This window comes from Acinonyx jubatus, chromosome F2 (assembly GCF_027475565.1).
Source record: "Acinonyx jubatus isolate Ajub_Pintada_27869175 chromosome F2, VMU_Ajub_asm_v1.0, whole genome shotgun sequence".
Classification (NCBI taxonomy): domain Eukaryota; kingdom Metazoa; phylum Chordata; class Mammalia; order Carnivora; family Felidae; genus Acinonyx; species Acinonyx jubatus.
In genome coordinates, this window is record NC_069394.1 from 17,966,184 (window position 1) to 17,991,339 (window position 25,156).

The 25,156-nt window shown below is 37.0% G+C and overlaps 1 long non-coding RNA gene across 1 annotated transcript in view; it reads left to right on the plus strand.

The window, feature by feature from the left end:
* The window catches only part of LOC113600469 (uncharacterized), a 112,607-nt gene extending 88,564 nt beyond the window's left edge, over positions 1 to 24,043 (plus strand). The window contains exons 2-6 of the long non-coding RNA XR_003421458.2: positions 3,394 to 3,525; positions 3,985 to 4,078; positions 4,513 to 4,557; positions 11,654 to 11,720; positions 23,333 to 24,043. This is a non-coding gene — a long non-coding RNA (uncharacterized LOC113600469). The remainder of the gene's footprint in view (positions 1 to 3,393; positions 3,526 to 3,984; positions 4,079 to 4,512; positions 4,558 to 11,653; positions 11,721 to 23,332) is intronic.
* The last annotated feature ends 1,113 nt before the right edge of the window (positions 24,044 to 25,156 follow it).

Genomic DNA, 25,156 nt, shown 5'->3' on the forward strand with positions numbered 1-25,156 from the left:
CACTCATAGAGTTGCTCTGTGGGTATCTATTGAATTTAACACCTATAAATATCTGTAGTAAATTCCATTTGTAAGACACTGAGAAGAGCATTGTATCTCATACAGGGCCATATAACGGAGGATGGAGCCTGACTCAGAGAAAAGATAAAACATTGTAAGGAGAATCTGTGGACACAAATAAAAAGAGCTTCAATTTATTTGTCTTTGTACTCCCAGTGCCTTTCATGTGGCCTGATAGATACCAGAAACTCACTAAATCTATGAGTGAACTAGATTTAAGAACTCAAAGAGGCTTTTATATTATAAAATATAGACAACAGGGAATATGGATTTTATAAAATTTATATCTCAGTGTAGTCCTAGCCCTCTCCCATATAACAAGTACTCATGAAATGTGGAAATGAATAAAGATTTTATATTATGTGTCATAAATGAAGATAGAGAGGAACTAAGCAGAAATAAGTGAACTTACTTTGGGCTGTAATGATTTGTGAGATAAGGTATGAGAACTCTATATGACGTCCCCTAGAAAGGAGGGCAGGTTGCAGTCTCTTTCACTTACATGTTTCTGTGCTCCATCCAAATCCGATTACTTCAACCTCCTCACTTGGATCTTATGGTCTTGGGTCTCTACACCATCACACATGGGTTCAGGTCATGTCCACCCCTTCTGACTTCACTTAGCCAAAGCCAACATTTCCCCCAGTGCTTTGCCAACAGGCCACTATGTAATTTAGAGTGTATTCTACTGTGGTTATTTGATATATTAGGAGGTTTCATACCATAATTTTCATGACACTGTACTTTTGTGAATTTAAAACGTGTATTAGTTTGATATAGTGCCATTTGTCTGTTTTTGCTTTTGTTGCCTGTGCTATTGGTGTCATATCCAAGCAATTATTGCCAAATCTGATGTCCTAAACCTTTCCTCTGTTTTCTTCTAGGGTTTTTATAGTTTTAGGTCTTATATTTAGGGTTTTAATGCATTTTGGGTTAATTTTTGTGTATAGTATAAAGTGAAGGTCCAACTTCTTTCTTTTGCATGTGAATATCCAGTTTTCTCAACACCATTTGTCAAAGAGATCATGCTTTCACCATTGTGTAGTCTTGTCACTCTGTCGAAAATCATTTGGCCATATATGTAAGAGTTTATTTGTAGACTCTCTATTCTGTTCCATTGGTTTATATATCTGTCTTTATGCCAAAACCACACTGTCTTGATTACTGTATAAGATGTTTTGAAATCAGGAAGTGTGAGGCCTTCAACTTTGTTCTTTTTCAAGATTATTTTGGCTATTCAGGCTCCCTTGAGATTCCATATGAATTTTAGGATATTTTTTTCTAATTTTGCAAAGAACACCATTGAAATTTTGATATGGATGCATTGAATCTGTAGGTAACTTTGGGTAGTATGGATATTTTAACAATATCAAACTTAGGCACATCTGTACATCAAAAGGAACAATTGAGGGCACCTGAATGACTCAGTTGGTTAGGTGTCCGACTTCAGCTCAGGTCATGATCTCTCAGTTTGTGAGTTCGAGCCCTGCGTTGGGCTCTCTGCTGACAACTCAGAGCCTAGAACCTGCTTCAGATTCTGTGTCTCCCTCTCTTTCTGCCCCTCCCCTACTCGTGCTCTGTCTCTGTCTCTCAAAAATAAATAAACGTTAAAAAAATTTTGTTAAAAGGAAATAATCAATAGAGTCAAAAGCTAACCTATAAACCTATGGAATGGGAGAAAATATTTGCAAATCTTATATTTGATAACGGATTAATATCGCAAAATATACAAGGAACATATACAACTCAATAGCAAAAAGAAAACAAAACAAAAGCAAAAAACAAAAACAAAACTCCAAAAAACCCCAAACAGACAAAAACTCCACAAAAACAAAAACTAAATAACTCAATCTAAAAAATGGGCAAAGGACTTAAATAGACAATTCTCCAAAGAAGATATACAAATGATAACAAGCATGTGAATAGATGCTCAACATTACTAATCATAACAGTAATGCAAATCAAAACCAAAATGAGATATTACCTTACATCCATTAGGATGGCCACTATCAAAAGAACAGAAAATAACATGTGTTGGCAAGGATGTGGAGAAATTGGAATCCTTGTGCACTATTGGTGAGAATAAGAAATGGTGTAGCCTTTATGAAAAGCATCATGGAGGTTCCTCAAACCTTTAAAAATAGAATTAGCAGACGATGCAACAAATGAACTAAAAGCAGGATCTCAAAATGGTATTTGCACAACCCATGTTCACTGCTGCATTATTCCAATAGCCAAGAGATTGAAACAAACCAAATGTTCATGGGCGGATGGATAAAGAAAATGTGGAATATACATTCAACGGTATATTATGTAGCTTTAAAATAGAAGGAAATACTGTTCCATGTTACATATGGATGGACCTTGAGGACATTATGCTAAACAAAATAAGCTAGCTACAAGTGGGCAAATACTATATGATTCCACACATATTAAGTATCGAAAGTAATCAGAAGCATAGAAACAGGACTGTGGGGAGAGGAAAAGGAAAATCAGTGTTCCATAAACATACAGTTTCAGTTTTGCAAGATGAAAAAGTTATAGAGATCTGCATGACAATGTGACAACACTTAACACTACTGAATTGTATACTTGAGAATAGTTAAGATGGTATATTTAAGATAATGTGTTTTTTGCTACACGCACGAGTGCAAGTGTACACACACACGCATGCACACAAATGATTAAACACCTTTCTATGTTCTAGAAGATTGTCTCTGTAATTGGGAAGTCAAAGGCCATAATTCTGGCTTTTGTTATAAATTGTATCTCCCAGAATTTCATCTCAGTGGAAACATGGAGCAGCTTAACACTTGTCCTTAGCCCCTGGTATTTTCTGAATATTTAATTCAATGGGCATTATAACAACAAGTATTCAAGTTTCTCTCAAATCAAATGGAATCAAAAATAAACTGAAGCAAGTGACAGGATGTGTTTAAATGTCTCTGAAACACTTATTGAAATATTAATAGTACACTGTCAAATGTACTTGATTTCAAGTTTCAAATTTAAAAGTTATTTTTGCACATTGCAAACGGTTTGCAGTAGTAAGCTCTTTCCTCATTTACAAAGTTTTTTCCACACATGTTCTCACTTGGTCATCACACCTACCTTGTTAGATAAGGAGTATATTACAATCCCCTTTTCATAGATAAAAATACTAGAACTGAAAGGAGGTATTGGTCCTATGCCTTGGAAGGTCCTATGGCTAAAGTCCTATGGCTTGGAAATGGCAGGGCTATTAGTCTACCTGTAGTAGTCTGGCTCCAAGTGGCACATTCTTTTCCATTACCCCACATATGTCATTGATGGCGCCTACCTGTCATCTTTCAGGAGGTAGGAATTCAAGAGGCCAGATGAAGAGCAGTCAGTAGGGCTGGCACGGACAGTCTGAAAATCCTTCTCTTGAGTAACCAAACACACAGCTATCGTTTATTTGAGCAACAGTGAAGTCTATGCTGCAAGGTAAGTTGTTTGGTATGATTTACTGAATGTTGTGACTTACTAAAAACCATCTGCCAAGATCAATCTAACATAAATATAAAAATGTATTAAAAATCTAATTTCATGCAGACGCACTGGGACAAATATCACTGCCATGGGTATTTGGACGTGAAGGGAATGTGCATTTCATCGCTTACGCAGTCCGTTCTTCTCCCAGTGCCTTAAAACAAAGCTTTGCGAATCACATAAAAAGTATAGTTTGTCCTGGTAGCCACTGGAATTTGCTCACACATTAAAGCTTTCTTTAGAATGCTGAGTTTGGTTCTTAAATGTTCTTGGCATTTGTGTTTCTGCCCTCATAAGGCAGCACTTCAATTTTTCTCCCTTTGGCACTATCCTTCTCATTTCTCCTACATATCATTATTTCACCAAATGTATGTACTCAATATGATTCCAATTTTGTTTTGTTTGTTGGGCCAGTGAACCTGGGTAACCCGAGGCACAGGGCCAAACATCTGGTAACAATAAGATCAACACAACGGTAGAAGAAGATCAAGAATCCTGTAACCATAAGGTAATGTGGAGTATATTCGGGTAGCTATGAAGGATACATAATAGAGGGTTTTCCTCTATGATAGTTGTGTTCTCTGAATTGACAGAAATAGGTCAAAGATCCCCGATAGCATGCTTTCAATACATTAGGCCAAGAGAAAACAGCACTTGTCCTTTGCATCTGGTCTAGATTTTAGCTTTGATTTATCCATTCTTCTGAGATCCTTAGAATCACAAAACCCTAAAAACTGCAAATAAAATATATCCTGAAGTTCACCAATTTAAAAGAGAAGGGCAGACAGCCTTTATACAACACATCTTCTTGTGTTCATCAGATTTTGTTTTCACAGTCAGGGTCCTGGGTAGATGTGGAAGTCTATGAAAGCTTATTTTCCCCCAGATGTTAATTCTAAATGTTATTTTCCTTCATTTTGGCACACTATTTTTTTTTTCTAGAACCTCGGGCAGTCTTCAGTACTGATGCGTGCCAAGATATATTTGGTGAGTGAATAAATAAATTAATAATATACTCTCAGTTTTCTCTTTACCCTATGGTAAGCCACATTTTTCCTTTTTTGATATTTGCATTAACCTCTTTATAAATTGTGTACTTTCCACATACTAACTACTTAAGTAAACCCTTCCCATTTCGAAGCTCACTATTCTCCAGATTGCTTATACAAATTTCTAATTTGATTACCTTTAAAATTTTTCCCACCGCTTAATTACTTCAGAGTTGAAGGTTTATACTTAAGCTCACTTTTTCCATTTCCAGTTCCATATAAGTAATTTCTTTAGCTTGTAGTAAGCATTTATGGTGAGCACCTGTTCAGTAACCAGAGAAGAATACATTTTCCATTTGGAAACATGAACTAAAGCTTACAGTTTTGGGTTTTGCTGTTCCTAAAACATTCCTTATGAAAGTCAATTCATCTTTCCCTTTTATACTAGGACGGTAATAAGCATAAACAAGACTTTGGAGAAACCACTTAATAAGCCTTTAATTACATCTTCTGAGAGAAAAGATATTAAGCTTTATATCTCTAGAGTCCCTTCCTCCTTTCCATTGACAAGTTTATGATTTAAAAGAAAGATATAAAATACTTCTCTTCAAGGAATGCTGGCTCGACATATAAGGAAAACAGAAGATTTATATTCTCTTTGCATAATTCATCCAAAAAAATGGTTTGGCCTGAATTTATTGGCCAAAATATTGTCTCCTGTGTTGTCATTCCACATTGCACATGAGCACAGATTTGGCCTCTCTGAACATTTCTGCTTCAGATAGTCAGCAACACAGAGGGCTACTCAAAAGGAAATTGTTAGCTCATTTCCTAATTAGGACACCCTGCACATTGAAGAAGCACACTTGTTCTCAACTCTTGGGGAAGGAATTGGAAATTTATGGACCTTGAAAAAGATGCCTCATTTTTCCATGAATTTTCACTATCTGGATCCCTTCGCAGCAATAACAGCTTCCTTACAATTGTTTATATCTCTGTTAAAACAGACACACACACAGACACACACACACACACACACACACACGAAGAAGAAGAAGAAGTGAAATGACACTTGTTTTCTTTGGCAAAACAGTAAGACCTGAAATCCATGTCCTGCCTCTCATTTCTCACTCTATAAGTGTCCATTCAACCTTAGGTTCTGTGGGCTGCAAAACTACTATGATAAATCTTCTGATTTTTGTCTTAGCCTCAACTGGAGACAAGATGACTTCTCTCTGGGAGCCCATGACCGCATCTTTCCAGAACTTGTCATGACTTAAGAGCAGTAGGTGAAACAGAATGAGCATCCCTAGCATGTAGTAGTAAATAAACTTCTCTCTTATTATTTGTTTTATTTCTTTGCTGATGACATCTTTTCTGAACGTATCTTATCTGGAAGGCTGAATTTACATGTTTTACTGTAGGTGTTATCAAACTTTAGCATCTATCACAACAACAAAAGTGCAGGATATTGAATAAGTGCTTTTATACGTATTATCTGGCCAGACACAAGGTGAATCAGAGTAATAGTCATAAAAATAATAACACCAATCAGACTAGTAATTACAAACAAAGTAATAGTGGCAATGATGACCACCATAGAAGGATCTGCTACATGCCAGGCACTGTCTTTCTAGGAACGCCATGTATGCCATGGATGCATCCTCAGATCTCACCAGCCTGTATTTAGAAACAAGGTGACATTTTCCTTTCACACATACTTAAACTTTAGTAAATACAAACCTCTATCCTTCCAGGCTCCTCTCCTGGAGCAGCTTCTGATATTTCCCCTCAAAACTATGTTTACACTCTGTAACTTTTTCCCATATTTCACTCATCTCTCCAATTGGTCTGACTCTCCAAAAAGCACCTAAAAACTGATACCTTCAGTTAATTGCTACTAATTCAAGGCTATTGTATTTTTTTTAATCTTAAGATTATTGGTTGAAGCATAGTTAATTCTATAACTCTATGTGTAGATATACTGTATATAACTATATAGTTATCTACTTTCATACACATATATAAAGCAGATGAATAATTCATTAGTTGAACACTTTGCTACTACAAACGAATATTCTTAAGAAATAAAGACCAACTCCACCCTCATAGGCCCATCCCAACCCCTGCTGGTTCTGTGAGCTAAAGACAAACTAATTCCCAGTAATAAAGCCACTTTTCATTTCTATTAGTTGGGGTCCAGATTCAACTTCTTCTTAGCCCCAAATGAGAGAACTTTCTTCCGCAAGCTCAGGAGCAACTCGGTTTTGCTCCAGGTCTGAATGTAGAAGGCAACATCTATTTACTCAAGGTATATTCACCGGTGGATATTCACTCATTTGAAATTATGACATCTATTTATTCAACAGATATAATTTCCAGTACCAGCCATTGTGCCAAATAGCAGGTATTCTGGGATTATAAACAATAACAACAAAATGAAACAAGAACAAACATGTTCTTGGGGCGCCTGGGTGGCTCAGTCGGTTGAGCATCCGACTTCAGCTCAGGTCACGATCTCACGGTCTGTGAGTTCGAGCCCCACATCGGGCTCTGGGCTGACGGCTCAGAGCCTGGAGCCTGCTTCGGATTCTGTGTCTCCCTCTCTCTCTGCCCCTCCCCCGTTCATGCTCTGTCTCTCTCTGTCTCAAAAATAAACGTTAAAAAAATTTTTTTAAAAAGAACAAACATGTTCTTTGTACTTGGGGATCTTACAGTCGATTGGAGGAGCCACCATTACACATCTCAAACAGTGGGCAATTTGATCTTAAATATGTGTGAGGCATAACAGTCTGGTTCCTGGAGCCTTCCAGCATTCCTTTTTTTTTTTTTTTTTTTTCTGTCTTGAAGGAAAGACCGGCCCTGAGTTTGTCTCTTACACATGCATACGCACCTCTCCCCCAAAACAAACAAAAACAAGTATTTGATAATAAAGAAAATAAGATTTAGGAAAAAACTGTAATCCTCCCTGGTTCTGTTTACATTAATGAAATAGATTATATTCTTGAAGAGGATATTTAACATTTCACTTCAGAGTACCAGAATATGGATTACTTTGCTGCTTGAAGGCTACCTCAAGAATAAAGACTGCATATTTGCTTCATAGTTTCATGATTAACTGGTTTATTCTTATGATTTTTTCCATTCCCAAACAGTCATTGTCAAGGGTGACTTTAACTATGGAGAACAAGAATTATCATTACTACTCTTCTTATTGCTATTCTATTACTGTAATAATACTATTACTGTTGTTATTACTGATAATATAATTATGCGTTTTTAAGCTTCAAAGAAAATAGATCTTCCATATACCTCTTTTCAAGTAGTTTTCTCATGGATCCTCAAAAAATTACCTTTGATTTGGTTAACAAACTTATTTTAATATTGAATTAAAAATTTGTAGACAGTAACTCACCCAAGATAGCACAATAAAATTGTGATCGTGGATTTGTGATATTGACCCAGAGTTTTCTGACTCCACAATTTGACTTTTTTTCCACCCTGCTGTGGGTGGGCACTTGTTCTCCCTAGGAGGTTAAGGACTCTCTTGCCCGACACAATTTTCATCCAGTGCAACTTGCTAATATGGTGGGAGAGAGATGTAGAAGAAATAAACCCTCCATGCCGAGGCAAGTGACAGAGGAATGTCTTTATGGTGATATCAAGGAAAAGCTACCAGAAATTTGTTAATAATATTTGATTTTTGAGCCTATTAACCTAGAGTGGTTTTAACAGACTATTTAGTAATTCTCAAACATTTTTGTTAAATTTTTCCCTTAATCTTCATTGTGAAAATAATACCTTTTACTCATTTACTGAATATAAAATATTTAACTACTATAAGTAATTTTTCAAACAAGAGATAATCTCCTCCCTATGTGTCAGATACACTACTTTGCCAGGTCAGCCTCCCTACCACTGCCTCTTGCCTCCAGTAGCCTGGAGGTTCACACACCTGGACTTAACTCTCCATCCTCCACAACACCGATTTAAACACACATAACCCCAAGCTATCATATGTGAATTATCTCATTGAATTCTAGTCTATTACAATTAGAAGAAAATCTGCCATTCTCGTATTTTTCAGCTGTTCAGGTAACTGATAAAAAACATGAAAGGAGCTAATGAATGAGTTCCCTACCAACCAGACAAGTAGAAACCAAATGTCTAAATCTAAAATTTTCACTCCATGACTAATAGTACAAGTTTAGCAAAATGTGATGTTTCTCTCTTAATGTATGATTCCGAAGGCTCCATTTAAAATTTAAAAATTCATTGAAGAGGGCATCTTTTGGGATGAGCACTGGATGTTGTATGGAAACCAATTTGACAATAAATTTCATATATTAAATAAATAAACAATAAATAAATAAATAAATAAATATTTAAAAATTAATTTTAAAAACTGAAATTTGGGGGGAAATGTGCCTAATTCAGCAAAACATGTAATTCATAGGAAGATTGCAAAATATTTAGTGATTGATTAGATTTCACACTTTTACCTTTTTTTTAAGTAGGAGTAATTTTATTTATTTTTTAAGTTTATCTTAGAGAGAGAGTGTGTGTGAGTAAGGGAGAGGGGCAGAGGGAGAGAGAGAAAGAATCTTAAGCAGGCTCTGTGCTCAGTATGGGACCCAACTTAGGGCTTGATACCAAGACCCTGGAGTCTTGACTTAAGCCGAAATCAAGAGACGCTCAACTGACTGAGCCACCCAGGCAGCCCAGGTTTCACACTTTTAAAATGGCTTAATGTGTGCAGGCAAAAGCCTCTGTTAAAATTTTTAAAAATACATCTATCTTTTCCTATTGTATTCCTACCATAAGCAAAAATATTAGCAAAGATTAAACTCTGTGCATATCACTTAACAAATGTTTTTCTCTAATATAATGTCTAAAAATTATACAGATGATTATTGCTTTTTACTGTATTTGGGGGGAGGCATGCCTATTATAAACCCAACATAAATGAATTTCCTTATTAAAATCAGTAGAAAATTCCTCTGCACACCTCTCGAAAGATATGCTGTTAAAAACAAAATATGATTCAAACTATTAAAATATTTCCAATTAAGCACTGACTACACTAACACCTCTATTTTTCTCATTTACAAAATAATACCATGTCCCAAGGTGCTAAGTGGATTTGAAATGCCCATTCAAAATGCCACTGCATTTGCTCAGCCTAGCTGAGCAAGCTCAGCTTTACTCAGCTTTGCTCAGCTTTACCATTCCTCATCTATCCAGCTTATAATGTCTCATTAAAACAATGTTACTTTTTTCCTGAGAACATATTTTTATAAGAATGCTCAATGTAATATCTGCCCTCTCAACAGAGTTTTAAGTGTACAAGCATACAATACAGAATTGTTGTTTATACGCACAGTGGTATATATTAGTGAAATACCATGCAGCCTTAAAAAAGCAAAGAAAGAAATCCTATAATATGACAATATGGATGAATCTCGAGGCCATTGTGCTAGGTGAAAAAAAAAAGACTGTCACTGAAAGACAAATACTGTGGTCCACATAGATGAGGTATCTAAGACAGTCAAATTCATAGAAACAAAGAACAGAATGGTGTTGCCAGAGACTAGGGAGAGCAGGAAATGAGGAGTTGCTAAACCTTTGTAATTTTGATGTATCCTTCTCCGTATTTTAATCCTTGGCGGTCTATATGGATGCGATTTTGCTCTCATTTTTTAGCTACAGGCAGAGTAACTCTCCGGGTGAGGCTTTCTGAGAACCACCTCTGAGCCAGGTGATCTATACTGATGGGGTCTACCAGCCTGGGCCTCACAAACAGGAGGAGAATGGAAGTTGTACATAAGGATTTAAAAATCTTATTTATACACCATCCTTCCTATATTTCCTGATTCCCTTCCTTCTCAGCCACACTCTACATTCCCATAAAAAGGAAGTCAACATTGTTATGTGTGTTTCTCCAGTTTTAGAAACTTACAGATTTCAGAGTGCAGTTTCTTACTTCTTGTTTTAAGATGGTGAAGGTAAGCTGTATGACTTGTGCAGATAAGACAGCTAGAGATACAACCAAGGCTTGGCCATAAATGTCCTGCTTCCGCTTTCCTCTTTTAAGCCATTTCATACTCTCTTTTAGTCCATTGTTCAAACTGATATAACCGGAAAACATTTTAAATCTTCCATGAAGAGATCCACATAGTTATGGGAGATTAGAGTATCTAAATTTTCAGCTTTTTAATTGCATATAGAAAATTTGCCTCAAGGAAGTTGTATGTGTATGTGAAAGTACTTGTCACCTGGGAATGTTCTATGAAAACGTAGGGGCTGGTTTCCAGCTCCAGATTCTATTTCAGTTGTCACTTCTGTGAAGCTAACATGGGAAACGCTCAGACATAAACAGCCTGGCCCAGCTGAGGAATTGAGTTTGTAATCCCCCTTTCCTCAAGTATCTGTTGGGGGAATCAGCCTGTCCCAGGCCTATGAAAATTAGTTCAAGGGCACCTGGGTGGCTCAGTCAGTTAAGCTTCCAACTTAGGCTCAGGTCATGATCTCATGGTTTGTGAGTTCGAGCCCCATGTCAGGCTCTGGGCTGACAGCTCACAGCCTGGAGCCTGCTTCGGATTCTGTGTCTCCCTCTCTCTTTGCCCCTCCCCTGCTTGTCCTCTCTCTCTCTCTCAAAAATAAAAATTTTTTTAAGTTAAAAAAATTAATTCAAAATATTTCTCTGGATACAGTGACAATATAAGTACAAGACCTAACAGAAGCTCTCTCTTCTCTGAGATTAGACAATCTGGGGATGTAAGACTTGAAGCTTCTGTAATTTTCCTACCTTGAAGGATATTGGCTGAAATTGAAGCCACATACAAAAGAGGGTAGAGCCAAGAGAGTCACTGACAACTGGAGTTGGTACAAATAAACTGTGCCACCTTGTGTCCTTACTTTTCAGATATATGTTCCAATAAAATTCTTTATAATTTTAAGCCAGTTGATTTCAAATTTCTGTTTTTTAACATCTTTAGCTGTTCTAATCTGTAACATCTTTAGATGTTCTAATTTATAAAAAATGGAAATTAATTTGCTTTATTGATATTGGTTGTTTTCTATTCAATTACCAGGGCAAGAGAATATGGATGGAATGTTCATCTCTTCACCAGAGGGTGACATGGAATGCCAGTGAGTCAGGTATGTATCACGTGGAGCCCCTACAAGATTTAAATCAGATATATTAAGTTTTTCCAGAGCTCTCTCTCTCTCTCTCCAAAGAGATGGAGATATCACTTTCTGCTGTCTGAAATAAGCACAATAGAAAGGCTCTGCTCAGTGAAAAAATCATAAGATCAGTAGACCTCTACTGCTTTTCCCCTCTACCTCTATTCCCCTTATATCAAGGGACATTGGAGTGGGAGTCAGCATTTGTGAGATATCACTAATGGGAAACTGAGTTGGGTTTGGTGGAATAGAATTATGTGATTTTTGAAACATCACTTATAGATATATTTCTTGCTGGCTGTCCCGTATGGGATTGGCTCATTATGACACAGATGTGCAGGGCCAGAAGTTGGACCACTAATGTTTATCTGTTAGATAATGTTAATATGGATAATGGTTATGTGTTAATATAGACATATATTAATATGCCCCATGGCACCAGGCACCAGAAGTGGGTTAGGAATGGGAGGAGAAATGGAAATGTCCTGATCCAGAAGCTAGTCTGTGGAAAATTCTTCAAATTATCAAGCATTGATATCAAGTGTATTCTGTAGAAAATTCTTCAAATTATCAAGTGTATAAATTTGTGTGGAGAAGATTTAGTTAATTCTTAACTAATCAAGTTAAAGCTCTCCACTCTACTTCTTCTCTTTTAGTGTTCATAATAAAATTTTTTATATGTGCAGCACAATTTATAACTTAAAGTAAAACTAAAATACATTTTGTGAGAGCTTACATGACCCATGCATTCTAAATATACATTTAAAAAAATCAATCTCTTATGCCAAAGGCAAGGCTAAATTATCTCTCTCATTTTCTTTATAGAATTTTTTTTCAAAGTTGTTGAGTTATGTCAAATTAACTACAACCATGTAGCCATAACAATTTAGAGGAAATGATTATAGAAGGAATTGATCAATTGGTTAATAGAAATATTGTTACTTTTCTGGATTTTGAGATGTTGTGGGAATTGGTCAGCTTTTTAAAATTTTTAAGTTGCTCTATTTTTTCCTAGTATAAATAAGTATTTGCATTTATATCTAATTTTCTAATTGTAATTGTATTTTTTTCCTTAAGAGTGTCCCTCAAAGTCAATATGTATCAAATTTCACACAATTTTTTTGCCCCTAATTCACTAAGAATTATGGAGGAAATGATGAGTTACTCCATTATCTGAAGGGGGATACCTCATACAAAGGATTTTGTTGAAGAATGAGTCAAGAAAATGGGATTAAACAGAGGAAAGTAACATTGGTCCATAGTTCAAAGGAAATGCCTTTGCTGAATGCCCTATCTTAAATTGCACCCACCCCACCCCACCTAATGACTTCCTCTCCCATTGCTCTATCTGAATGAAACATACATTACTTTTCACTTCTGTATCTTCACTAAAATAAGAACTTCATGAAGGCAAGAATTTGTTCCACGTTGTTCATTGCTATTACCTCCTCAGACTAGAATAGTGCCTGTCATATAGCATATAGTAAATGTTCTATAAATATTGGTTGAGTGAATGGATGAATGCCCTAACATTCCCTGTATCAATGTGAGCTTCTTTCATTCTATTAATTCAGCAAAAGAGAATAGCTGGTAAGATATGGGAACCCTTCCAAATCTCTAGCTAAGTTTTGTTTCTGTGGACTCATCTTTCAGAATTCTGTGGCAAAGGAGTTTTATTTCTGGCCATCAGACAAACACATACACACACACAACACACAGAGAAGACTGAGGGAATTTGGTAAAATAAAAACCCAGATTTATATCCATTTTCAGAAAGGTAGGAAAAGAATGAGTAAAATCAGACCAAAATGATACATCTGGCTACCATATTAAAAAGGCAACATCTTGATGACTCTTAATTTAATTGAAAGTTGTGCAGGAATTTTCTCACAAAGCCCATGAATCCTAGAAGTAATATAATAATCTTTCCAAAAACTTAGAAGTCATCCTGATACTTCTCGTTTTAAATTACTTCTTTTAATCACGTAATTTTTTTTTTTTTTTTTTGGTGGAAGTTAGATTTTGTAATCATAAATGGGAAGATCCAAAGGGTTCTTCTCAGTTACAGGCCACCCTCCAAACAGTCATAGGAACTGGACAAAGATCTCCAACACCAGCTTGGCAATTCCATGGAACCTTATCTATCCTAACTTTCTCCATCACAGAGTTTTGAATCTGAAAGGGGCCTCAGGAATCCCTACAAGACAAACAGATACCTCTGAACTAGTCACTCCCCATTTTCCCCTTGCTAGTAGGAAACTCTGGGTTGGGAATGAAAATGTACCCACATCTGTATTTGCTTTTACATTCCCTTTTTCAGCTAGAGGCGATCATGTGACGTGTTTTTGGTTAGATACAAGTGAGACAAAGTCCCTGATAAGGTTTTCTTTTTTAAAGTTATGTATTCCTAATGTAAGGAGCCTCCACAGAAGGCAACACCATTTGTCATTCCTGTTGCCACCTTGAGGGCACACACGACGTTTGGAACTAATGCTGCCATTATGACCATGACGTGAAAGCAAACAGCTAGGAGTAGTGGAGCACAAATCTTAGTCTAGGAGAGGGTCATGGAACCACTAGCCCTGTGTTGGACTGCTAATCTCCAGACTACTTATTATGTAAGAAAAATAAACGCGTATTTGCTTAGTTTTCTATTACTTCAGTTTCTCTTATTTGCAGTCAAAATATTCCTGTTGTAGTTCTTAATTCTAATGCGTTTAATGCGTAAGAGAAGAAAACTGAGGCTCTGTGAAAACAAACAGTTTGGCCAGAGCCATAGAAATTTGGTTGGGGGAAGCACATTATAAGAGCCCCTGCCTCTTCTGGGACCCTCACAAGGAACACCCTATGGCCAGTGAATAAGAGTATGGTTTTGCTTCACCTGCCTGTTCAAGGCAAGGAAACAATGAAGATAACAAAATGTTCATAGTGGAAAATGTCCGAACTGTTGACAATTGTAAGGATGAAAGCTAGGCTGCAAAAGGATATATTTGTTGTATACAAAGTAATCTTTTTGATGTTTTTTACATAACATGTTGAAGCCAAATTACTATCATCTGCAATAAAATGTTTGTTCATTATTGGGTCAGAACATCCAAATGACAAGTCACAAATTCCACCATTCAGCAAGTTACTCTAGCCTTACCTCTAATTATCCGGCTATCTGGATGCTTGGGCATCATGTAGATTCAATTAAGTTCTGCGTTGAGTTAAGGAGGCATTTGTCTCCTGAATTTGAGCAATGTGCTTTTAGTAATTTAGATTTTCAATCTTTACTGTCTCTCATGTTTTGTGTGTGTGTGTGTGTGTGTGTGTGTGTGGTCTTAATAAAGGTTCCTAGAAGAGTCTAGATTGACTTTATGTCATCTATGCTTTGTTTCAGTCTTCATTTATTAATTTATGCTAAATTGAGTCAAAGTTTTCAATTGCTCATATACCTCCTTACAAAGGAAGTGTTTCTCTCACTTAGTAGTGCTAAATCCCAGCTCCAGGCATAGCTTTCCCTTTGTCACATTTCCATGTGTATTACTCACAAACAAATAAATCCTCTCTGTAAAGCATTTGGCATCTTTATCTTCCTTCATGAAAACGCAATTCTGAGATTTCCAATTACACATATGGACCAGATGTGAAACATGACTTAAACGAACAGGGAATTCAGTATGGTTTTGCAATCACGAGACATATATTGTATCCCTCTTATGCTAATGTTTCCTTTATAATTCCCTGTTGTAGAACATCTGCTGTAAGGGCCTGAGTGGCCCCTCTTGGCATGTTCTTTCTCTTTTTGTGCCTTTTCCGCCTTCCCCAATCTAAAAATGGAGGCAGAGTGGAAATAGGACTTTTGCCTCATACCTAGTATATTAACATGAATATGTGGCACATAGGTCACCTCTCCTTTCTTTTTTCTCTGTGCCCATAGTCGACAGAGAGGGTCAGTCATTGGCAGTCTTTGTGACTCACATTTGGCGTGGAATTCCTCTCAACACATTGTAATTCAGTCAGCTCAAATAGGTGCCCAGTCTCCTTGTGGTCCCTCTACCCTTCTGAGTTTAAATTGAATGTACATTTTCCACGTTTATGTTTCCACCAGCAGGTGTTCCTTTGGAATAAAAATATTAAGTAATATTTTATCAGTGATAGTGATGAAAAGAAAGAAAGTTCTGTGGTGTGTCTGTGTCTGTGTGTGTGTGCATGTGTGTGTATATGATTTCAAACTGGAAGAGAGGATGACTCCAAGGAGAGAAACAAACCAATTCCAAAATGTATCACAAATTCGCTTCGGTTTCTTTAAATCAAAATGCCATTGCCTCTTCTCCTACCAAAACTACTATGACAATCTCAAATGTGTCTTGTATTCACTATACCTCTGTCCATTCATTGTTTCACACTGTACTGTAAGCAGCTTCCAATCATGCAAACCATTGGTACCGCCCCCACTCTTAATATCCTTCAATGAATCTCATCACACATATAACTAACTTAAAATTAACAGCATCTACAAAATCAGGTATGATTTGGCCCCTGCCTTTTTTAAATCCTCACCATCAAATACTTTTTACCTTATTCACTTAATTTCACCCACGAGGATCTTCTGTGTCTCAAACTGCTACACTCATTTCTGCCCAGTGTCTTCTCTTCCATCCATGCATTCATTTAATTTACATTTATTAAGTGCTTCAAAATCAAACAGCCCCTTTCCTATTTATCCGGTTGTTTCCTACTCAGATTGCAGGGTGAAAACCACTTCCACAAGAAGACCTTGCCTGACTGTGACGGGAACTTCTTCGATATGTTCAGTAAAATCTATTCACTCTTCTTTCTGGCCACAGTTCTACAATTCTCAGTCTGTTTTTAGATCTCTGGATGGCATGGGACTAGTATCACCAATTGAATGGAAATGGAAATGTCATATGTCATTTCCAGACTGAAGTGTTTAAGAAGTAAGAATTTGGTAAAAGACCCCGAATTTTCTAGCATTTAGGTGCTGCCCATATCCCTTGACTCCTGTCCTCATATCACTCTGACTTCTGCTTCTGATGGCAAATCTTCTCTGACCCTGATTCTGATGCCTCCTCCTATAAGGACCCCTTGATTTCATTGGGCTCATCTGGATAATCCAGGACAATCTCTCCATCTCAAGTCCTTAATGTAATCACACTTTCAAAGTCCCTTTTGCTATGTCACATAACATATTGGTAGGTTTTGGAACATAGGCATCTTTGGGGAGGAGGGAACATTTTTCTAGCTACCTCACCAAGTGACCAGATACAGGTCTATGAAGGATTTAGAACAAAAGTTCTCATTAACATTCAAACTGGACATAAAGAAAAGCTTAGACATGTGGTTTTTCTACCGAAGTATGTTATTCCAAGGAACTTCAAAATAGCCATCATTAAATTTGAAAAAGAATCATAAGGAGAAGGAAGAAAAGACAGCAGATTCGAGAACAAATAAAATAACAAATCTAAAATAACAATAACATGAGTGTGGTTATTAGCACATGAATTTGTCTGTAAACAAATGGAAACTTATTATAAACTTTCAAATTGTACTGCCACCGAAAACGAGCATAGGATAAAGATAAAAATGTTTTAAAGCCTTAAATCAACTTTCAGACTCCACACTTGTTCCGATTAGAAATGAACTTTGGAAGTGGTATACCCCTCAATTAGGACGTGATCCCCACACCTTCTTCAGATGTCATCATGGGGGATAATGGGCTGGTAAGAATCTCCCAGAGGGCATAACCAAGGGCCAGGGAGAACACTGAACATCAGAGCTACTCCCAAAGAATGGAATGAGGATTACATCAAGACTTGAGTTTGCCAAATCCTGCTGTAGTAATAGATCCAATTTCTCTTTCGATCAAATTTTGGTTTTGAGTCCAAAAACAGGCTCAGTTCCAAAAACTGGGCAAAAGGCCTGGGTTTTTATTAGGGCCATTGCCCTTATTCTGATCATCCCTCTCTGTTTTCTTATGACTGTACATATTAAGTAGTAATCTTGTTGACCACCAATCTATGGTGGAGATGCCAAATTCGATAAATTATTTTTATAGCTCTTCATGGTCAGACATCCCTGCTATCCATATGATATTATCTACGTGGCTTCTGACAGATAAGCAAAACCATCTGGCCTCTGTCGTTTTGGGGTCTATCAACTGCCCTGCATTACAGAACCCAGTTCTAAAACAGCATCACCTATTATCAATACAGGGCTACCATTGAACTTCTAAATTATTTTGGTGCCCCACTCAGCAGTTTCTTATTTTTTATTATTTTGGTAAATGGTGTATCCTCTTTGTCTTCCCATGGGACATAGTCCTCTGGTGAGTTCTCCAGCCTTACATGGAATGTCCACTTTGGCATGTCCACATCTTTGAGAATATCAATACCATCTTCCATCATCTGCGACAGCAATTCTGAATATAGTTCTCTCCATTCTTCTAGGAGTCATCAGGAGTCATCTCCTGATATTTTTGCCAAGATGTTAAATTCTGCGTATCAGGAGAGTATTCTCAAATTGACAAAATCTCTCTTATTCGATCTTACATTCCAGCCCCTGATTAAACATCCTCAGAATCTACTCCTGTTGTCCTCTCCCAACTCCTGCTGGTGCATACTGGCTACATTCTGCAACTCTTTTGGTATATAGTCCCCTTCCTCCCTTAACAGGACCAACACACCCCCTACTGCCTCATATTGTGACTTAATTCTGTCCCTGGCCAGGTGTTGAGAATGTATAATTGTTTTCAAATATACGCATTTGGAAAGACTTCCTTATTTAGAAAGTGTCCTGGGGCGCCAGGGTGGCGCAGTCGGTTAAGCGTCCGACTTCAGCCAGGTCACGATCTCGCGGTCCATGAGTTCGAGCCCCTTCAGCAGGTCACGATCTCGCGGTCCGTGAGTTCGAGCCCCGCGTCGGGCTCTGGGCTGATGGCTCAGAGCCTGGAGCCTGTTTCCGATTCTGTGTCTCCCTCTCTCTCTGCCCCTCCCCCGTTCATGCTCTGTCTCTCTCTGTCCCAAAAATAAATAAACGTTGAAAAATAAAAAATAGAAAGTGTCCTAAAGATTATTATATTGTGGGATAAGACAGTCCCTACATAGCAGTTACAGAGATGTGAACAGTAGTGTGTTATGTGAGTGTGTGTGTGTGTGTGTGTGTGTGTGTGTGTGTGTTGGGGGAGTGGGTGTGAGAGAGAAAGAAAAAGAGAGAGAGAGAGAATGTCTGTAAATGAGCATTTCATGTTTAAGGCAACTAATGTCCTTTGAACTACTGGAGAAAAAAGTCAATGGATTCTAATTCTGATTGTTATCGTTATTATTATTATTATTATTATTGAAACTTAAAGGACAAAGGCTGAGGCTTGATATCTAAAAATTATGATATATTTAGATCTGAATAATTTAAAAAACAAGATTAGTGCAGTATATTCACACTGTAGTTTGTGAGCCTTTCTGCTGCCACAGGCTCTGGTACCTAAACAGATACTCTGTTATAAACAGTTTTTTAGAAATTTAATTTTTCATGATGTTCTTTACAATCACTAGAAAAATACCACTTACATTCCTTATGTGAACACTTACAGTGAAACCTGAAGCCACTCAAGAATAATTTTTGGATAAATATGATCAGAGATAAAAGTTTTCAGGTCTGATTCCAAGAAGCAAGTAGACCACACAATAAGCCACAACACAATAAGCAATTGACATGCTGATGCTCTCAAAGGACAAGTTACCTAAACTTCAGTGTGATGGGAAATTGGGAAGCTCTCTTCAGAAACTAAATTTCCATAGGTTTGTAAACCTTACTATATATTTTTTCTAAAGGAAAGCACATATTCATTATTTTTCTTCATATTCCTTCCTTACCCTTCAACACACAAGCCCCATTGTGAGTTTGCCTATTATTTCTTGATTCCAAAACTCTTTATAGAGTCTGAGCAATTACAGAATCCTGCATCAAATCGTCATATGTTGTGAATGAGAATTTCAATGAACATGTACTTGGGAAATGAAAGACAGATGGTCTTTCAGTCTGTATCTCCTTTATCTCTTTTGTCAACCCAGAATTGACTTCACATGTCTTCTCCATTTTATTTGTATCAGTATGCTTACATGGATTTCATAAATCTTTTTTTTTTTTTAGTTCACTTGAGTGTTTTCACCAATTCTAATTCTCTGAATGTCTTCTCCATTGAAATCCTCCTTTATTACTTTCCCTTCTTACTACTGTAATCCATTTCTCAACCAGGTCATTTCACATTTATTCTCCAGACTTTTCTAAATAAAAGGTCATAGTAACTAGGTCTTTCTTTATAATAAAACAATCTAACAAACTATCCCGTTTTGCAGTCTTCACCGCCATCTGAATCTTTGGCATCTGGCACACAGAAGGCATTGAATCGTTAAGGGAGAACAAAACCAGTACAATCCTTCCATCCATTTTTACTTTCCTAAACCTGGAGAATCCAGAAGCATCCCTGGGGTTGAAGGAGGACAGGAAGAGCAAGCAAGTGGATGGGTGGGAGATGAAGCACAGACCATATTCCCTTTTCCCACTGTTCAATGGTGGAAGTTGAAGGTCAGTCTGACCTGGGAGATGGAGAAATTTTGAAACTCAGAGTTTCATTGGAAACTGAAGATGAGATTGACTAGCTGTGACTACCTGAGGCAGGTGACTATCAGAGGCAGGGAGCAGAAAACTCACACAACAGGTCTGAGGGCAGTAATTGTAAAAATTTGTTCCTATCTGTACTCAACTGACTCCAACATTTTATTTTATTTTATTTTATTTGCTCCAACATTTTAAAATAAATATATTTTTCATGAATAAATACATGAAGATAGGCAAAGTATTTTATGAAATTAAAAGTAAAGCAGGAAAAATGCAAAAGTCCCAATGTGCTACTTACTAGGGGTATAATATCAGACAAATAAAAATAGTCTCTGAATATCAAGAGCTTCATTTAAAAAATAAGAATAAAATGATTTCAGTGCATTGTTGTGAGGTTCCAGTGAAGAATAATGCATCAAAATAACAACCACAATACCTGGAACATAGGAAGCCCTCAATTCATTCTAGTTTACTTCCCTCAGAATTTTCCATCTTTGTATATTTTCTGAGGAGTCACTGTATATCTAGGAACTCTACTTGACAAGCATGAGATGAAGTTCTTTCTCTGTATCTTAGAAGCCATTAAGGGTCACAAAGTTAATACAAATAAAAAGGAAAAAAGCACAAGAGCATCATCAAATTATGGTTTAAACTATAGTATAGTTGTTTTGGAAATTAGGGGAGAAAATGAAGCAAAATGTGAAATAACACAACACATTTCCTAGAAAACAAACCAAAGTTCAAGTCAACAAGAGGACTTGTTTTTCTTCCTTCTGGCTCTTTCCAACTTGACACACAGCCAGAGCCTTTTCTGAAGATCAGGAAGCTTAAAGACTATAGGAGCCAGCGGTACATGTCATTGTCCTGATTTGTTATTCAAGACACAGATCTGTACTGCCCAAATTCTTACAGAACACTACTCCCTGGTACCCTATTTCAACATTTGCAACAGATTATTTGGAAAGCATTGTTGGGGGCAAAGCCACATCTAACAACTCCCATTCCTAGAGCATCAGATTTTAATTTTAATAAAAACAAGATTCGAAGCCTTTGGACATCAATTTATGGCAATGGGAGCTGTAAATAAAGTATAAGACCTAGTTACACTGAGTTTATTAATATAAAACCACCATGAAATCAATGGCTTGCTTGAAGAACTTAGATTCAGTTTACTTTGGATTAAGAAAATGTTTCATCTCATTGTGTGTAAGAGCTATAAATATGCACATATAAAGAAAGAACATTAATAATATGGGAGTATTTGCAAACTTTTTGACTACTCTAGCCCTCAAAAGAGAGGTCTCTTATTGCTAACCCACAAACCCTCTCGTTAACCCAGAGGATTCAATCTTGGTTAGTCAAGCTGTTACTCTTTTATGATGCATGCAGTCAGAGTAAAAGCCAACAAGGCTGAAAAATGAGCAAAACAGTGGATGGAAGGTTATGTCAATCTGTATGATATGTAGGGGGAAGGGGAGAGCAGCCAGAGTTGGAGATAGAATAAAAGTTGCTTTTACTAGAAAAGAAATATTGACTGTAGTTGTTGTGAGGAGGGTCATAAATGAGAGTCTCTTAAGTGTTGTGGGTGACAACGTGGATGGAAAACAAAATAAGATGTGAGAAACATTGCTGAGGTTGTGGATTAGATATGTTTTAATTTCTCACAAGGAACACAAGTAGTGCTTGGAATTTCTTTTGCCCTTTTTTGGTTTTAGCTTATAAATTGTGCTTTTTTTTATTTGAGAGAGAGAGAGAAAGAGAGAGAGAGAAAGTGCGTGTAAGCAGGGTAGAGGGGCGGAGGGAGAAGAGAGAGAGAATCTTAAGCAGGTTCCATGCTCAGAGCAGAGCCCGACATGGGGCTCAATCCTACGACCCTGGGGTCATGAGCTGAGCTGAAATCAAGAATCAGATGCTCAACCAACTGAGCCACCCAGGCACCCCATGTAAATTGTGCTTCTTGAAAGCAAAACCATATGTAGACAGGACCATTTGTATCTCTGGGTTGTGAGGGATACACTCATAGCCAAACAGCCAGAAAACAATTTTAATATTCCTTCCCCATACACAGAATGCCATTTGTATGCTGACGCATGTAGTCTATAAAGGTCAAAGGTCCACAAAAGTCAAAGCTCACTTGTAAGAATCTTTGTGCACTAGATGAGCGTAGGATTCAGGTATGTAAATGAGCAAAATAGAACCATGTGCAGCAGGATGAGGGGAAAAAGAACAGGCAGAGCAAAAGAGGTCAGTATCCAATGAATACAATATGGAATTACTTGGCAGTTTAAACTGTTCACAAGAACTTTGGACCAGGAGAAACAGCAATTTTCAGAGACACAAGGCTTTTTGTAAAATGTACATCAATCCAAACTGAGAAAACTCTGGGGAATCATATGAGTTCTTTTCTCCTTGGTGACTAAGATCTGTTACATGTCCCACTTCTCTGTAAGCCTTAACTAGGAGCTAAACTCCATCCAGACATCTCATGTTATCAGTACTTGCCCCATAGAGCATGTATAATCAGTATTTGGTGAGTAAATAACCTCCTCTCACAAAAACCACTGCCTCCCTCCACCATAATACGATGAGAAATTAAAATGAACCCTTTAAGTGTCTGGCTCCTTAACTAACTTTAAGCTCCATGAGCTCAAGGACAGTATCACATTCATGTTTGGAGTCCCAGTTGGCAGAGTGAGCGCTCAGGCAATGGATTTTGAACTGAACTGAACAAGAAATATACAAAAATAAGCTCTTGCTTGGGTGGAAATAGAGTGGGTAGAGGTACATATAGGCCATCTTCACAGAGCCAGGCAGGAGAGGATTTGCAGGTAGATTGAGGTGAACTCAGTCTTGATGTAAGACCTCACAGTCTAGCAAGTTCTGCTGTTATGAGCTGTGTAGAAATTATGTGGTAACAGTATATGAAATATTATGGTTCCATTCTCTGTGTCATATACTTTTCATAGGTTTTGTCAGAAGACAGTATCGAGTTGCAAATAAGAAGATTATCTGCAGAGTATCTTGTACCTTGAAGTTACTTGGAGGTGAGTCTAAATTTTGTATGGTGACACATGAACCATAAGCAAGAGATCATATTCAGAATAGTTCCTTTGGGAGACTGAAGGTTTATTCTAATAATACTGTGATTGCTCAACATCTTTTAGGAACTTCCTTTAAAAACTTTGAAAAATAATTCTCTTTGTAGGTGAATATTATTTTGAAAACAGGCAAAAGTTATCCACACTTTCGTGTCGTGAATGAATATGTGTTATTAACAAAGTAATGCAGTGTTTTGAAAAGAAAATAAGGCATACTAATGAAATCACTGGTATTTTGGAGTTGCTTAAAATCTGACTGAAATCAGTGCCATTAGAAGTCACAAAAATATCTTTATCAGAACAATACTGTGAAAATATGTAAAATGCTTTCTAGAAGGACTAATTTGGGAAACAACACTCATGTAAATGCATAAGGTCTGGCCTGCTTGTTCCAGAAAAGTCTTGGAACTTTAAAATATGAATCCCATAGGGGCGCCTGGGTGGCTCAGTCAGTTGAACATCCAACTTTGGTTCAGGTCATGATCTCAAAGTTCGTTAGTTCGAACCCCGCATCAGGCTCTGATGCTTGCTGCTGTCCGCGCAGAGCCGCTTCAGACCCCCTGTCTCCCTCTCTCTGCCCTTCCCTAACTTGCACTGTCTCTCAAAAATAAATAAAATATTTAAAAACAAAATAAAATAAAATATGAATACCATATATTTTTCATTTTCCTCTGTGTGCTTTTATAAGGAATGCCAAAGAACAATAAGAGAGAGTAGAAAATAGGAGAAAGCGGTGGAAATTGAGAAATCCTTTGCCAATACCGAGGCACTGACAAGGAGGTTTATGTCAAAATATTTATGGAATTTAGAGAACAACACATGAAATGGCCTCTTAAAAAATGATCTCTAAGTAAAAGGATGTGGGCAGACTTATCAACTTCCTGTGTGAACTTCTATCCTATTGGAGTTTGTGAACCCTACATATAGTAGTCCATCTATTAAATAATTAGATATTTATTAAGACAGCTTAAACCAGAAAGAGAAAGAAATACAGCTCTATCCCTCCCCTGTACACCCATTGGCTAAGTTGTTTGGGCAGTCAGTGCCATGAAATCATTTGCTTGTGAGAAACCACACTGTTTTTTTCTTTCTCAAGTTTAGGTATGAATAAACCACTCTGAAAAAGCTATCTTATACCATTAAACAGTCACTGTCTAGTTACAGGTTAGATCTCTGCCCTCTACTGGAAAATACTATACATGCACCAGAATGTTTCTTATTTCTAAGTTTATGGAAACCATACATCAATATGTTGATCACAAATCACTGTGTTTCCTTATTTAAATATATCCATATCCTTAATATTTATGAAATTCTCTTCTATTCTCAAGTTTTATTATTTTAGCATATCATTAAAAATATGTATTTAAGTACTTCTCTACCACAAGACCTCTTTTTCTGTGCTGGCAGTACAAAGAAATGGAGTGGCGTGGTCCCTGTCCTTTAGACCTGGGTAAACACACATGTGCACACGTGTGTAGATACCATGTGCATAATACAGTAGCCACTAGGCACATGTGAAAACTTAGCATTTGAAATGTGATGGGCCCATATTGTAATGTGCCAAAAGTACAATGTACACACCAGATTTCTAGAATAAAAAATACATTAAATGTTAATTGCTTATTTTGATTACTTTTTGAAATAATATTCTGGGTGTATTGTGTTTCAATATATTGCTAAAGTAATTTA